Here is a 16,630-nt window from a genome sequence, read left to right on the forward strand (position 1 = left end):
CTATCGGCTTCTAAACTAACCGTTCGTCGTTACAAAATACAAATCCTCGTTTTTCATCAAGCACCAACATCATCATCATTCTCAAAGTTCTGATAAAGATAGTGAAACTCACTAATCATCAACATCTCTTATATATATATATATATATCAACTATGCATCTATACATATGTACGCGTCTACTAGATACACGTGATCGCTAGTCGTCGTCTTCTGAAATCCTGCTCGTCGCATCGTCAACCTCCATATCCTCACTCGGCTCCGTCTCCTCGCTCGGCTCCGACTCCTGACTCTCGTACTCGTCGATTAGTCGGTAGATGCTATCATCGCTCGGCTCATCCTCGACGTCGGTGTCCATCATCGGACCATAAATCAGCACCTCGGGAACAGGTACCCATGTCTCGACTCCATCGGCAGTAATATGACGCTGTAATGGCTGGGTCCTTCCGTGGCCAACCGTCATCTCTGGAGTTTCCTCCTCCGGGTCCTCCTCATCACTGTCCAGGTGTGCTGGCCGAGACCTTCCCTCCTGGGCGTCTCGGGACGGTGAATATAAAATCGAACGTATATATGTCTGAAAAGCCAAAGTGCCCGGCTCAGGCAACGGGGCAACCCTCGGATAAGGATCAAAGGGCACATACTGTATCTGAGGCTCAACAGAAACAATCGGCTATGCCGACTCAACAGGTGGCAATGGCAAAGGTGCCGTTGCCAGTGTCAAATCCCAAGGCGGTAACTCAGCGCTGGGAAAAAGAATAAGGGATAGAAACGCAAACGGGTCATGCTCTACCACTGGAGAGTACGCCTCGAAAACCATCGGCTCTGAAACATCAGGCTCAAAAGAAACTGGAATCGGATCAGCTGGGGGTAGAGGGGCAATCGGAAACGGCTCCTCGGGAAGTGGGGGCACAACAACAAGCTCCCTTCCCTGGGCTGGTCCCTCAGACTCTCCATACGGCGGTGAAGGTGGCTCGCCATAAACAAGGTAGCGGTGGCTCAACGTCGCGATGAAACCACGAAAATTGGCGCTCACCAACCGCCCGAACTCAGTCCTCCTGATATACTGCGGCACCAGCGAAGTCGCCCAGTCTTGCCACTCGAGGGGCAGCTGTGGAATCAGGTGAGTGATGGCCTCAGCCTCGTCAATCCCGTGGATACTAGTCTCAACATCTTTCCTTGTATTCCACATCAACTGCCTCGTATCAGAATTCATCATCTCACACAAATTCGTCATTAAAACAATACATGACCCATTAGTGAATCAAACTCAGCTCTCAACAGGAAAGCAACAAGAAACAACATCAACCTCTTACCTCGTTAAGCCGGAGGAGATGGGGTGCTGGGGTTCTGTTTCGAACTAACTCTCTCAAATTAGCCTAAGAATTCAAATTAGGCTAGTACTCAATTTTAAAAGAGTAGAAACAATCAAAGGTTCAGCTCAGTCAAGCAATAGACTCAGAGCAGATGACCTCGCTCTGATACCACCCTGTCGCAGCCCGAAAACCCAACACTAGTGATAGTGGGGTACGAGTATCGATACGACTATTTTTAAAAGAATAAAAGATAAGAAGAATAGGTCGAACATCAAGCGGAAGCTCGCATCAAAAGGTGTTAAAGAAATCATTATAAATGAACCCAAGGGTAAAATCGTCAACGTCGTTATAACTTTTTAATTATCAGGAATTTCACGAACAAAAACAAAACGGGTATCGCTCATTTTTCGTAAGGGAACATAATATGCAGAGTATCGCAGCAAAAGGCGAACCGATTATATGTATGAAGACATATAACCGTGAGTACATTGCTTAACTTCAAAAGAAAATTAAAGTATATCAATCATCAAGACTTTATCGTCAAAAAGGAAATACGATAAAGTAAATACATCCTCCAACATTTCCCCGCCAGCACCAGACCAATCTCGCTCCTCGCTTAGTCTGCACATTTAGAAATACATGCAGGGCGTGAGTATATAATACTCCGTGGGCAAACGCCGAAAAACAAGAAAGGCGCTCTTAGAGCTATAAGTTTGAAGCTTGCCACATCTCAACAATACACAGAAATAAGTTAGTATTAAATGAATCTGTGCATGCAGTTTTAATAATCAACATCATAAATAAACGAACGAATGACAGCTGTCAAAGATCTCAACATGTATGCACCACATCTACAACTCATTATTATCAAAGGTACTGAGAAGTAGGCCTCCCTCTCAGGTACCGTGACCGGCCGACCCGAAGACGGCTCACAGTCACCTCTGTGCACAAAATCCCGCTTGTGGCAGGACCGAATTCGTCTCATCAGTAGAGGGTAACACACAAGTCATTATCAACAAAAATCGGCAAGTCAAACAGTTCTCAAACATCATTTATCTCAAAACATTTGATAAACTCATTACATCATCAAAACAGTTTTAGAAAGCTCATATGATATGTGTATACTCAAAATATTGCCCACCTGAAGACCTTACTCAAACACTCCCGTCAAAGCGGAGTTACTTACTTCCTTGCTCTGCTCGTGTCTTCAGGGATCATCGTCATCATCGAAGGTTCATGTCATAAAATGAATCTCGATTAGAACTCAACGACAAAAACTCATGCCTTAACTCATGCTCTATCTTATATTCTATCTCTTGATCGACTCTACATAAACTTCTTCACTCATTTCAAATCCTTAAGTCCAAGGATAGGTTTCAAGAAAATCATGGTTCTAAGTCTCGATTTATCTCTCATATAAGACTCGTCTAATCTCATTAAAACACTTAGGCAACATAAACACATAAGGCACATAAGAAAATACAATCAAACATCAACAAATCATGTTCTGTTTTTCCCACTGACTCAACTTCAAAATTTAACACGTTCTGACTCCGACATCTCCTGGACTCCAGATTCATACCAAAAGAAAGGTATTTGAGTCTAGTTTCATTTAAAAAAACGTAGAGTCAGAAACTCCAAGTGGTTTGGGAGATATGGCGTTTTTACCACGGTCTACCATATTCGGCAGTTTTGAGCAATCGGAAACATTGATTTTTGAAAAATAGTAAACGTTGTCAAACGGAGCTCAAATTTGGTGGATATCTAGCCCATACAGTAAGGCTGATATCATAAAACTTTGGGAAGCTAGATCACACAGGAAGCTACTGAAATGAATGACTTTGTCCACTGTTCTCTGAAATTCCCGGTAGAAATGTGCAGATTTGGTTTTGCATTTTGTAAAAATAGTAAATCAAGTCCAAATGACTTGAAATTTTACCGGTATGCTCAAGACGCATGTAGGGACATGCTGTAAAAGTTTCAAAGCCATTAGACATCGACAACCTGTCGATCACAGTAGGTCAGTAGCCTACGAAAAATCACCAAAACTCATCTCAAACTCTTAAATGCTCAATTACACATATCTTAAGCCAAATCATTTATTAAACACATAGACAAGAAAATCCCAATTTTTACCAAACTAAACTCTTTGACATTTTATGAACTCACATGGATCTTTAATCTCATCATATATCTATTAATCTTAACCCATTTAACTCACATATAAACCATCAATTTACAAATTAGAGCATAGATACACATAGCCCTAATTTTAGTAAACTAACTCATATCAAAATCATCATTTGACATCATATACTCAATTTACTCCATCAATCATCATCATATACATCTCATAGATCATTTTTCTCACCCCAATTCAAGGAAAGAAAAAGAAAAATTTTTGAAGGGTATAAGACCCATATTTTCGAAAATTTAGAGAAAAATGAAGGGGGTGGTTTTCTTGCTTCAAACTCTCAAGAATACTTATATATAATCTCAAACAAGTCTAATCTATGAATATGGAGATCACTTACCCAAACTTACACCCAAAACCAAACTTTATCTCTCTAACTTTGAAGATCAAACTCCAAAGATCTTCTTGGATTCAAGGAGGTGGAAGTGTTTAGTGTAAGATTTAGAGGGTGATTTGTGTTTTTGGTGTGATTTTGTGAAGCTCCGAAGGTCTTGTTAATGGTTGTCAATGGTGGAAAGTAGAGAGATGAAGGGAGGGAGAAGGTGGTGATCGAAAATTTGGGGTGGAGTGAGAGAGAGAATTATCTTGAAAGATTTGAGAGGATTTTGCTAATCTTATAGAAGATTTGGCAATCTTAGTGAATATTGGCATTAATTGCCTTGATCTCTCTCTCTCATAATCTCTACACTCTCTCTAATCTCTACTCTCTAAATCTCTACTCTCTCAATCTCTACACTTAGTAAATTTTAGTAATTAGTCTCATACTTGGGAAATTAAAAAAATAAATCATGTGAGAAGGGTGATTAAATAATAATCACAAAAACTATGGAAATATTACTCATTAATAAAGTACCATAGTATAATTATTCATGTGACCAAAATAAAATAATTATAGCACTAATATTAGTGCACTCACTCAATTATAATATTCCTCATCATAGGAAAAATAATTTAAAAAATATTATGCTTGGAAAAATTTCCATAAACCGGCATCGTTCGATTTCTCGGTAAAAATAAACCGCACTTTCTTTGGAAACTTAATAAAAATTCCCAAGTGCTAAGGTTTCAAATAAAAATCATAATAATATGGTCATATTGACACACGTCACAAAATCACATAATCACTCAGTCACGTAAATTCACATAACATCACATCAAAGCAGTCGGCAAACACAAACAGACTAAACGTCTCTCTCTAACCGACTATTTTCATCGAGGTTCTCACTCTTTCTTTCTCGACTCTATTTCCAACTCATTATTCCTATTTTCTTAATAGGACAGTCAATCTCTGATATCTCAGTATCCGGTAACTCTATTCCCGGTAGTTGGAAATAAAATAAAATCTCAGCTCAATTCAATCAGCATCTCTATCTCAACTCATTTCTCAAATCTCATCACTCTAATTCCATCATCGGTTTATTCACTCGTATCTCTATTTAAAAGACAATCTGTCTTATCTGCTCATAAAAAAAAGTAGTCTCGTATTTCGACATCTCAGTACTCTCAATAGTGTTAAGACACTATCTCACAACATGAGGAAAAGTACGGGGTGTTACAAGCAAGTCGCTGGTACCGTGGAACAGTTCAGCCAGGCAGAGGTGGACGTGGCCGAGCTGAAGGCCAAGCTAGCCCAGGCAGAAGTGGAGAAAGCCTCCCTGGCCTCTGAACTGGCCAGGGTCACGAAAGAGAGTCATGTGAGCCTCGCCAAATTCAAGGCGAGGTATGACGAGGACTACAAGGAGGCCAGGCGTGGCTGGAGAAAAACCTGTGTGGAGGCTCAGAACCGTGGTTATGTCCTGGGGGCACGTGACCAGCGTCTGGAGTACTTCTTGTCTCCGCAAGGCCAGCATTTCCTGGGGATAATGTTGGAGGGCACCTTGGCGGCCTTTAAGCAAACTCCAGACTATCTGGAGGGCTTCGGGTCCCTCTTCGCCTATGTGATAAAACAGTCCACCACAAAGGCGTTGGAGATGGCAGGGGTGGCCCCGGAGCAAATTGCTGCCCTGAACATGCCGGCTTTGATGGAGAACATCAAGGATGAGGCCGTGAACCAGCTGATGGGGATCACTGAGGATTCCCCGAAGAAGCCAGAGTGGTGGTATCCGGTATTGGAGAAGGCCCTTCCCTATTTTGCCTTTGGGGTCGGATCTGACTCATTGCCTGCTGCTCCGGTGTACACGCCTGCCTTCTGTGCCTCCTTGGTGGGTTTCGTGAACCGGCTACCAGGTCCAGCTGCTAGCGGCACCCGGGGATTTTCTCAATACAGCCTGGAGCCTCCTCTTCCCTCTGGTTTCAAGGCCTCAGCCTTCAAGGATTCTGCTTCCTCCTCTGCCGCGGTGGATCGGCTTTTTGCCCTATACAAAGATGAAACATCATATGTGCAAGAAGCTGTGAAGCTGCTGGATGTAGAAGCCCGTCTCCCTAGGGTGAGGGATACCGGCACGTTGCCGGCGTTTACAGAAGGGTCCTCTTCCGTTCTTGCTCAAGACTCCTCCGTTCCTGTTCAAGACTCCTCCGTTCCTGCTCAAGATTCCTCCATTCCTCCCTCTTGATGGCCCTGATCTCCCTTTTGACTTGACAAATATTTTTGTAACTTTTTAGTTTATGAAAACTTAGTACTTATCTCTGGCTTTGGATGTATGGTCTGCCTCTTTGACATTTATAAATGAAATTTCTTCGCCGCTTGTCTCGCCTTTAGATTTCTGTGCTGGTCCTGCCTTCCTTCGCGCTTTATGTTATTTTGTTGCCTGTTGATGTTGAGCTTGCGTTCCTGGATCTCCCATTATGATGTATATTTTTGTGAAGTAGGGTATGATTTCTGTTTTTGTTGAAGTCTTTGTGATCCCTCTGCTGGGAACGTCTTTGGATTGGCCCACTGTGTTTACTCCAAGCGTTTCTCTGATCTTCCTCTCTGGGATTTCTCTGACTCCTGTTTTGAGGATTTTGCTGACTTCTCTGGCAAGGATTTCGCTGAATCCTCTGGCGGGGATTTCGCTGACTCCTCTGGCGAGGATTTCACTGACTCCTCTGGCGAGGATTTCGCTGATTCCTCTGGCAAGGATTTCACTGAATCCTCTGGCGGGGATTTCGCTGACTCCTCTGGCGAGGATTTCGCTGCTGCTTCCCATCCAAGCATTCCTTCGCTACTTCTCATCCAAGCATTCCTTTGTTGTTTCCCATCCGAGCATTCCTTTGCTGCTTCCCTGTCACGACCGGCCCTAATTAAGGATAATTAAGCCGGGGAAACCGTGACTAATGGGGGAAGATTAGAAACGGGGTAGAAAGGGGGATAATCAAACAAGGAAGGATCGCATTTCATCATTTTTAACAAAAGGGATATTTATAAAATAGTGGAGGTTTGGTCGAATAGACTCAAATAACTAGCAAGTTCGGATAGCTCCGACTTAGCCAAAATAACATAAAACTTCTGAGTACGCAGCGGAATAAGGTTCTGATTACATGTATGAAGACATGTATCCCTAGAGTTCATTAATACATAATAAGACAAAAGAGTCCCGCTCGTCACTTCATCACCATCGGCAGCTACTCAACCTGCACATTTAGAAATATATGCAGGGCTGAGTACAAAAGTACTCAGTGGGCACGTATGCCTAAGTATAAAAATACATGCTTCAAAACTGTAAATTGCCATGCCATCATAAACAGTACAGCAAGGGAGTTTTTCGCTAAAAAGGCCCAAGCTTACTAAGTTCATTTGTGATTCTTAAAGTTCGTCTGCAGACTAAGTTCTCTTGTAATCTATCATATCTGGAACTTTGTGCCGGAGAGGTGGCCACCTCTCACGGTCACTTGACCGGCCAACCCGCTAGATGACTCACGGTCACTGGTGTACACTAGCCCTGGCAGGATAGCTATCAACTGCTCAAGACCCGAATTCGATTGCATCATTGGCAAAGCCAAAGCAGATAGATATCATACTAAAATTTAAACATTTTATGGCAAGACAATACTTGAAATAACTTTAACTCAAAGATTTTGTCATGAAATAACTTGCTTGAACGTAACATTTAAACTCATTTGATATATATATGAAACTGAAATTAACAGTTAGATCATCTCATGCATTCATTCGTATAAGAGGCCTACGACACGCAGGGGATCTCTATATACGTATAGTAAAAGTAATGCCCACCTGATTACCAAACTTTGCTATAGCTCAATGACTTCTTGACTAGCTCTTACTCTCGCCTTAACCTTTATTGCGAGAACATAAAATAAGATATAGCTCGAGTAAAAATCCTCAATTATTGAGAATGCGTAAAATAACTATGCATGACTCATATTCCGTTAATAATAATCCAATTATACGATTAAAGTTCGTCTTATGAGATCAAATTATTAATCTAAATCAATCCACTCATCTTAGGGTTTGCTAACCCGCTTACTAATCTCATAACCTTGTTTTAAAATTAAATCCAATTAATCTCATAATAATCTTAATCGGACTAAATAAAATATTAACAACACTCCAATTACTAATAGGAGCCCAACAACAAAAATAACAAAAATAAAAGCCCAACACCCATTTTTCTCCCCCCCAAGTCTCTCGGTTCTCTCTCTCTCTCAATGAAAATCAGACGCCTCCATTTTCTCCCTCAATCGATCTCTCCCTCTCTCTCGACCTGTTACTGGCGGGGTCCGGCGCCGGCGAGACCGGTGTCGACCGCCTCGCTGAGTTGCCGCCCCGCCTTCTCTCTCAACATCAGACATGGTCTCCCCCTCCTTCTCCCTCTCAATCTGCCCCTCTCTCTCGTGCTCGGTTCCGGCGTTAGTTCGGCGCCGTCACTTCCTTCTCCGGTCGTTCCAACTGTCGGCGTGGCCGGCGTTCATCTGTTGACCGCGCCGCCTCCTCGCCCTAAACCCTCTCTTCACCGCTGTACGAGCAGATCCCCAAATCGAGCCCTAATTTTCGTCCGTGATGCCGCTCTGTGAACTGGCGAGAGCCTCGCCGTCGTCGTCACCGGGTTCTCCCCTGATCTCGCCCGACGAGCAGCAGAGCTCTGCCTCCGCCGATGCTCCTCGGTTCGGCGAAACAGGGCAGCCTCCCCTCCTTAATGAAAGCTAAGTTCATTCTTAATACTCTATTGTGAACGAAACTCAAAGTTTGTTGTAACCCAGTTTATAATTCTATTGAGCTCTAGCATTTCTATAATTTGATTATGCAGTGGTTAAAACTAGCCATAGTAGTTTGTTTATCATGCTTAAGTGTAGAGCATGTATGATGGGAAAGTAGTATATGGAGCTCAATGAATACCTTGAATGCTTTGCGAATGTTTGGTGCATGGTTGGCCTTCTGTTGTTGTTGTTGAATTCATTGGGGAAGAAGCTGAAAAGAATTGTGGGTTCATCTTAATAAATGCAGGTGAACTAATCAAAGAGAATGAAGTTATTGAAGCCAAGTCTTACCTTGAGAACTTGGCTGAACGAACTGGAGGCTTCTATGCCCTTTGGAGAGAGTTCTTGGTGGTAGCAAAGTGATAGAAACTTTGGTGTTGTTTCGCTGATGATTTAAAAGATGGAGTTGTGGGCTGATACTACAAGGAAGTCAAAATGTGTCTGCCTCTTTAGAGAAGGTGTAGTCATAGGTTGCGGCTGAGGTGGTTGGAGGACTTGGGCGGCTGGAGCATGCTAAGGAATAGGGAAGAGTGCTGCAGATTTTTGCACACACATACACTTTTCCTTTCTTTGTAGTCAACATCCTCATGCTTAGGTAGATGTTAGTCCGGTAATAGCTAGGTTGGTTGTGGTGCAATTAAATAAAATCCCTTTGGCTTCAAAATTCTAAATCTGTAATATGAAATGCGTATTTGTGTATTTGCTTGATAACTGATTTCTAGATCTCTTAGGATAAATCTAAATTAAATCCGTAGATTTAATTAACTCACGAGTCGGAAATAATCCACAACTTAAGTAATTATAAATAATAGAATCGATAGTCTCATCTCGCTCAATAAATAACATGACTTCGCTAAGTCAGTTATAACTTTTGAAAAACATCACCAATAATATAAATTCAGGATCATAAGCTGAATTCATATCCGGATAATAATCGGTTCCATTCACTGATGAAAAATAATTAACACAAAATACTGGATTTTCAAATATATAAAAGAGCGGGTCACTACATACTACCCCTCTTAACAAAAATTTCATCCCGAAATTTGCATATATCTGCTAAAACAGTTCGGGGTATTTCTCCCTCATCTTGTCTTCAAGTTCCCACGTGGCCTCTTCTTTCTAGGATCTCATAGGGTCCTATAAATCGGGGTCTAAGTTTCCCTTTAACTCCGAACCTAATGATCCCTTTTGATGGAGAAACTTTCAGAAAGACTTTTTCTCCATCCTCAAATTGTAAGTCAGTTCGGCGTTTATCAGCATATGACTTTTGTCTATCTTGGGCCTCCTTAATCCTCTGTCGGATTTGGCGAACGATTTCAATCATTTCACCTATTGTGTCTGGCCCTAGGATTTTTTTCTCTCACCCACTTCATCCCAATAAAGTGGCGATCTACACTTTCTCCCATACAGTGCTTCGTAGGGTGCCATAGCGATAGTCGCTTGGTGACTATTATTATATGCAAACTCGATGAGTGGCAAAATGTGCTTCCAGTTTTCACCCTGGTCTAGCACTACTGTCCTCAGCATATCCTCCAATGTTTGAATCGTTCTTTCAGACTGACTATCTGTCTGTGGGTGAAAAGCTGTACTGAAATTCAATTTTGTGCCCAGTTCTTTTTGTAAACTGATCCAGAATCTGGATGTGAACTTGGAATCTCTGTCCGATGTAATTGACTTTGGAATTCCGTGCAAACGCACAATCTCTCTAGCATAGAGTTGAGCTAGCTTGTCGGATCCATGGGTGATTGGGATTGGTATAAAGTGCGCACACTTCGTAAGTCTGTCCACAATGACCCATATAGCCGTATTACCTCGCTTGGATCTTGGCAATCCTGTGACGAAGTCCATTTCTATATCATCCCATTTCCATTCTGGTATCTCCAAGGATTGTAACTCCCCGTAAGGCCTTTGGTGTAAGGCTTTCACTTGCTGGCAAGCAAGACATCGCTCAATAAACGAGGCTACATCTCGTTTCATTCCTTCCCACCATAAATTCTCTTTTAGATCTTGATACATCTTAGTACTTCCCGGGTGGGCAGTATAAGGGGTATCATGGGCTTCGCTCAAGATTTTATTCTTAAGTTCTGCATCTTGAGGAATGCATATCCTTCCTTCAAAGAGTATGGCATTGTCTGGTGCTTCTTGGAAATCTTTGAGATCTCCTAATCTTATCTTTTCCCGTAATTTTTCCATCTTCTCATCCTTTCTTTGTGCTTCTACCACCATTTTTCTTAAACTAGGTATTGTCTCAACAACGCCTGCTATAGTTCCAGGTAGTTTAATCACTTCTATTATCATCTTGTCAAATTCTTTTATAAGCTCATCTTCTCTTGTGAGAAGATGTCCTAATTTTGATGAGACTTTTCGGTTTAATGCATCGACTACTACATTAGCCTTGCCTGGGTGGTAGTTAATACCGCAGTCATAGTCCTTTACTAATTCGAGCTATCTCCTTTGCCTCATGTTTAGATCTTTTTGCTCGAAAAAGTACTTCAGACTTTTATGATCAGTAAAAATCTCACACCTAACTCCATATAGGTGATGTCTCCAGATTTTTAATGCATGTACTACTGCAGCTAGTTCCAGATCATGAGTCGGATAATTCAACTCATGAGATCTAAGTTGTCGTGATGCATATGCTATTACCTTGCCATCTTGCATCAACACGCAACTTAGTCCATTTTTGACGCATCCGTGTAGATTACATATTCTTTGTCTGGTTCGGAGACTGCTAAAACCGGCGCAGTAGTTAGCATTTTCTTGAGTTTTTGGAAACTCTCCTCACACTCGTCTGTCCAAGTATACTTGATCCCCTTCTTGAGCAGTTGCGTCGTTGGCCTTGCTATTTTCGAAAATCCTTCAATAAACCTTCGATAATAGCCAGCCAATCCTAAGAAACTCCTGATCTCGTTTGGATTTGTTGGCGACTTCTATTCTTGTACCGCTTCCACTTTAGCGGGATCTACTTTGATTCCTTCGGATGATACGATGTGTCCTAGAAATGTGACTTCTCTCAGCCAAAACTCGCATTTGCTGAATTTTGCGTAGAGTCGTTCATTCCTTAGTGTTTGTAGAGTGGTCCTCAAATGCTCTTTATGTTCATCTTCATTTTTGGAGTAGATGAGGACGTCGTCTATGAACACTAAGACGAACTTGTCCAAATAGGGGTAAAAACCATATTCATGAGATCCATGAATACAGCTGGTGCATTTGTTAGCACGAATGGCACAACTACGAACTCGTAGTGGCCATACCTTGTTCGAAAAGCTGTTTTGGGTATATCTTCTTGTCTGACCTTCAGTTGATGATAGCCAGATCTCAGTCGATTTTTGAAAATACACTCGCACCCCTAAGTTGGTCAAACAAATCATCTATCCTTGGCAAAGGATATTTGTTCTTGAGTGTTAGCTTGTTCAGCTCTCTATAGTCTATGCACATTCTCAAGGTGTCATCTTTCTTTTTGACAAACAAAACTGGTGCTCCCCATGGGGATACACTAGGTCTGATGAAACCTAGGTCCAGTAGTTCCTGCAACTGAATTTTCAGTTCCTCCAATTCTTTTGGAGCCATCCTATACGGTGCCTTTGATACCGGCGCCGCTCCCGGTTCTAAGTCTATGGTAAATTCCACTTGCCTATTAGGTGGCAATCCTGGCAAGTCTTCTGGAAACACATCACGGAATTCTCGTACGATATCCACATCTTCAATTGCTCTTTTTGTCTCAGCTTTCCCGTTTAGGTACACGAGGAATGCCTGAGAGTCCTTCTTATTCATCATTTTTCTTGCTTGTAGGGTGGATATAATCGGTATTCTCCTACCCATTCTTATCCCGTGAAATTCCCAAGCATTATTTCCTGGAAATTTGAAAGAGATTTTCCGCTCCTTGCATAAGATTGTAGCATAATTTTCAGCTAGCCAATCCATTCCTAGGATTATGTCTACGTCTGACATTGGTATAACATATATGTTGTTTGCTATGACCTCTAGTGATCCTATGTTCAATTCTAAGTTCGAGCAAACATGTGTTACTGTCGTTGTTCCTCCTATTGGTGAAGAGATACTCATGTCCTGATTAGATCTTTCTATTTTGAGTCCTAGGGTGTCCACACATGCACTTGCAATGAAAGAATGTGAAGCACCCGTATCAAACAGAAGTACAACAGGTGTGTTGAGTAGCATTCTCATACCTACCAGGTTTCCCTGGTTTTTCTCGGGCTGGTTCTGTTTGATAGCATAGGCTCTTGCGTGATACGGTTGCATCTTTTGTTGCTGCTGACGTGGCTGTTGTTGTGGCAGTTGTTGTTGATGTGACTGTTGAGGCTGCGGCAATTGCAGATGGCGTGGCTGGGGTAGTGCTTGGATTGCTCTCAGATGTGGGGCCTGGAATGGTGGGTTTGGCCTTAAGCTCATCCCGTGTTGCTTATTTGGGCAACGATTTGCATAATGCCCCTTCTGGTTACAGATGTAACAACTATCACTGCCAGCCTTGCAGATTCCACCATGGTTTTTGTTGCACTTTGGGCAGGGTGAAGTTTTCTGTTGGTTGTTCCCTGCCACAGTTTTCTCTCAGTTTGGCCATTATTATTGCCCTCCCATTTTCGTTTCCCTTTGAAATTTTGGGACTGGGCTTGTGGGGGTGGTGGCATAGGTGTTGCCATTGGTCTTTCCCATGGCATTGCTGCCTCAATGTCAAGAGCTCTACTGAGTGATTCAGTATACGACAACCCTCCATGACTAGCCAAAGCCATCCTAATTTCATGCCTCAGACCGGCACAAAATTTTTCAGCCATTTTCTCGTCTGTATCAACTAGTTTTGGGGCATATCTAGACATGTCGCAAAACATCCTATCATACTGTGTTACCATCATCCTTCCCTGTTTCAGGTTATAGAATTTCATCTCTTTCTTCTTCCGGTAACTTTTGGGTATATATTTATCATATATCCCTATCTTGAACTGCTCCCAGGAGAGGTTTTCTAGTTGATCAGCTGTCATTGTCTTCATTCTGGCTTCCCACCAGAAATTAACTGACCCAGTCAGCTAAAAAGGGCATGCAAGTTAGGCGCTCTTGGTCAGTGCAGCGAAAAAGCTGAAAATGCGCTCCATCTTTCGTACATATGTCTCAGCTTGGCCGGATCTCTTGTCCCACTGAAGACAAGTGGACTTTGTCATAGGAATAGTTCTTCTATTCTATGTTCTAGTTGTATGGGTGGTGAGGCCATGTTTAGTTCTAGCCCTGGTACTGGGCCTCTTCCATCATCTCAGGGAATTCTTTCCCCTTCTCTCGGACGCCTTTGCTTTGTTGGCATTCCGATGAGTCGACATATGGTCACCAATGTAATACACATATGCATATCGTCGATTCTATAAATCATTTTCTTGATTCTCAAATCTCGCTCATACTCTATCTCATGAAAGTATATAAATAACATAGCAGAAGTGACTTGCCGCAAAAGACTGATAGGGTCGCTACATAGACATGGGAAATTAGTATCAATGAGGACTATTTCATCAACATTTGAATATAGATATGGTGATCTATCCAAGCATTATACATGATGAACTGGCTATCTTGCAAATTCATCATGAAAGAGCTCAGTTCCAAAATGCCTTATTAACCAGCGTTTCCGTACTAATACTAGTCAAAATAACTATGCCAACATAGGGGCATACAAAAGCATCGAAATGATCATCGTTTTCGAAATACACAAATAACGTCTTACTAAATGCACAAGAGATTGTCTGTATGCATTACGTGCTTGACCCTTGGGTTGAAGCATACGTGTTTGACTGATTTAATCTGATGAGTATCTGTTTATCCTTGGGTCACAGAAAATCTACCAACAGCTAGTAGAACGCAATGATTCAAATCACAAATGGCAATTAGGCAAAGTGTTTCAATAATTTGCCAAACAATTGAAAATGAATAACCATAGGGTAGAAATGAATTGACTGAAAGGTCGAAACGAAATGACCTAATAGTCTGAACCCGTTTGGCTTTTCTGATGAAGGTTTAAAATATATAGGTTTAAAGACCCATATATGACGACTACTGAGATTTTGGCCATGTGGACTGGCCAGGTCCGATACAACTACTTCTCAGTCACTCGAAAATACTTTTCCGAACTTGGTAACTCTTGTTCATTGGCTGCAAAAGGTATATTTGGTCTAAAATCACCACTTTCTTCTTAACATCTTGAACATGTCCTTGAGAATATTCTAGAGCTTCTCAAACTTGGAGTCTGCCTCCTAGTTTAATGTAATCCTTAAACATCTTCTATAGGCGAAATAAGGTAGGCTCGACCTTACTCAACAATGTTCCTCTACATGATCTTAATGTAGTACTTCTAGTACTTAGTGTTCCTTCACATAGCGCTTGAAATGCAACCATATAATTTGAAGCACTCTTCCGTGTCATTGCAAAAGACCTTCTGAAATATCACGCCTTCAATAAGGAAATAGATTTTGCTCCTCTGAGCATCTTTACAGGGTATGTTTCACCATACGTAATGCTAAGTCATGGGATGATCTTAGTCAATGCTCTCATTCCGGCTACTAAACTAAATGACTAATCCAAGACGTTCTAACTGAGGCGATGTCCTCGATAGGTTAAGGTATGTATACTTATCTTGAGTATATCCTTAGGGTCTCATTAGAATCTTAATTCATTTGTTTCAGCATTGATCCACTGTCGGCGCTTCTGGCTATTATTAAACTCTAAACCATCTTCGAGAACTTCTCTCGTCTTACACACTTGTGTAAACTTTTATGATCAATCATAATGGTTGGTAATTGCTAGTACCCATATGACATCTTGTCTTTCAAATTTGTAGTAGGTGATCGTAATCAATAGGGATTCTCGGTCATGTCCTCATCTATTGCGATAGGTACTATAAGTAGAATGGTTCTGAATATCTGAAACTATAAGCTGATAGCTTTAATCGTAATATTATAACATTATATACAAAGCATTTTGACCCCTCGTAAGTCTAATTCTGAAGTTCATACATGAATCATGAAGGTTATCCTCAAGCCATAGCTAGTGATAATCGAGGCTAGAAGCGAGTCTCAGCTTATTAGGGATTAGCTAACTGATTACATAAGTCGCACTCATCGCTATAAGCAATATCATACTTAAACTATCATCGAATAAGGCAATAGTCGATTAGGTGTTCCGTTTCGCGTGAACAACCTGAATGAAGAACTATGCCTGCGTCAGTGATTCGTACGTGGCACTCCACTTGCACTACATTCATTGGATTCTCTTTCTCTTTCTTGGCACTTCACCATGGCTATAGTGAAATATAACTGAGTTTCTAGCTTCTATTGTTCTTCTCGTAACAGTGATCATGCATTCTTAACGCATCTAAGTTCATTGAGTGATCTTCTTAATAAAAGACATAAATAGGATATTAAACACTTGCGCATTCGCGTGAAATATAAAGCTTTTGTCTTTTGCTGTTCTTCCTCCTGGTTGAGCATGGCGATGTGATGAAGTGTTGAGCTTTAGTCGACTGACTCATATATACTAGTGATCATACTAGAAAAATGGGTTAACTCTAGGGTTCAGAGCAAATGAACTGCTCTGATACCACTCTGTCACGACCGGCCCTAATTAAGGATAATTAAGCCGGGGAAACCGTGACTAATGGGGGAAGATTAGAAACGGGGTAGAAAGGGGGATAATCAAACAAGGAAGGATCGCATTTCATCATTTTTAACAAAAGGGATATTTATAAAATAGTGGAGGTTTGGTCGAATAGACTCAAATAACTAGCAAGTTCGGATAGCTCCGACTTAGCCAAAATAACATAAAACTTCTGAGTACGCAGCGGAATAAGGTTCTGATTACATGTATGAAGACATGTATCCCTAGAGTTCATTAATACATAATAAGACAAAAGAGTCCCGCTCGTCACTTCATCACCATCGGCAGCTACTCAACCTGCACATTTAGAAATATATGCAGGGCTGAGTACAAAAGTAC

At 41.5% G+C, this 16,630-nt stretch overlaps 1 long non-coding RNA gene across 1 annotated transcript; it reads right to left on the minus strand.

Annotated features, from left to right (window-relative positions):
* Positions 1-1,692: 1,692 nt before the first annotated feature.
* On the minus strand, positions 1,693-3,087 carry LOC131024475 (uncharacterized). Its single transcript, XR_009101870.1, has 2 exons — positions 2,453-3,087; positions 1,693-1,932 (listed from the first exon to the last, which is right to left on the minus strand). It is a non-coding gene; the product is annotated as an uncharacterized LOC131024475 (long non-coding RNA).
* Positions 3,088-16,630: the final 13,543 nt, after the last annotated feature.

Source organism: Salvia miltiorrhiza, chromosome 5 (assembly GCF_028751815.1).
Source record: "Salvia miltiorrhiza cultivar Shanhuang (shh) chromosome 5, IMPLAD_Smil_shh, whole genome shotgun sequence".
NCBI classification, from domain to species: domain Eukaryota; kingdom Viridiplantae; phylum Streptophyta; class Magnoliopsida; order Lamiales; family Lamiaceae; genus Salvia; species Salvia miltiorrhiza.